Source organism: Echinococcus granulosus (genome assembly GCF_000524195.1).
Source record: "Echinococcus granulosus chromosome Unknown EG_S00333, whole genome shotgun sequence".
Lineage (NCBI taxonomy): Eukaryota > Metazoa > Platyhelminthes > Cestoda > Cyclophyllidea > Taeniidae > Echinococcus > Echinococcus granulosus.
The window spans coordinates 5,640-6,793 of NW_020170713.1; positions in this window are offsets into that span (position 1 = coordinate 5,640).

Genomic DNA, 1,154 nt, shown 5'->3' on the forward strand with positions numbered 1-1,154 from the left:
GGGTCTACTAAAATGGTCAAAACACAGCAGATTAAAAGATTAAGAATTCTCCAAAGCTCAAACAGGTTGATTCATGAAAAGGCACAAATAGGTGTGTCTCTCACTTTCATGTTCACAACATTCTCCTACTTAAATGCGTTAACAGTGATGTGGCATAACTGATGCCACTAGACTATTGTTATGACCCATCTCGAATACCATTGCGATCCCAAAGTGAACTATCAGGAGGCAAATATTTCAGCACAGACATCTGCGGTGGTGACGGTAATGCAGCACATGCGCGTGATTGCTACATGGAAGTTACGGCAGGAAGTGGTTTTATTCTCCCGTAATTCTAGGTCTTGTGTTCCCACATGATACGGGCCGACCAGGAGGAGTTCAGCGAGGCCAACAACCCCTAATGTTCAGGAACGAGAAACCTACAAATTCCTCTAGAGAGCTGCTTTGCGATTATTCCTGCATCTCCGTCAAAACTTCCCATGAAATAATAGATAGGCATGTGGTAACCAATACGGCTCTTTTAGCTTGCTATTCACATCTTAACCTATTTGATTTAATTCATCAATTGATGGTAGAACTTGGAGGAAACAGCCTAAGCTCTGGGAGGTGCTAGTGTAGGTGGTAGGTCAACACGCTTTCCAGAAAATCTTTACAGATGGAAGTGTCCTCTGATGAGAGAGGATTTTTCTCTCCCAACTCATAAAGGCAGTCTAAATGTGTGGCCTAAAATGGCCACAACAACATTTAAACCTCAATGATTTCAAGTTTGCTCCTAATGCTTTAGCATTTTGAGATAAGGATTGGAAAGAATATAATTGAGGAGTCACACAATTTCATAAACTAGAAAATAGAGAAAGTGATTTCGTGGAATTAGGGACAGATCAATGGACAGACAGAGAGTTGGGGGGGAAGGAAAGGGGTGAAGAAGGGAATGGCGAGAGCGGGAAGGGGAAAGGGAGGTCTGATCAGACTACCTCATACCATGGCTTTTGCAGTCTTCACTCTGAGGGATTGTTTCACCACTAACCAAATGCAAGCGGAGGGTATGAATACGCAACCACGATCCAGCCCATCCACACCGACCGTCCATGCTGTGCGCGAATCAGAGTGGGATCGTATAGCTGAGAAGTAAGACAGGCAGAAAGCAAAACTGA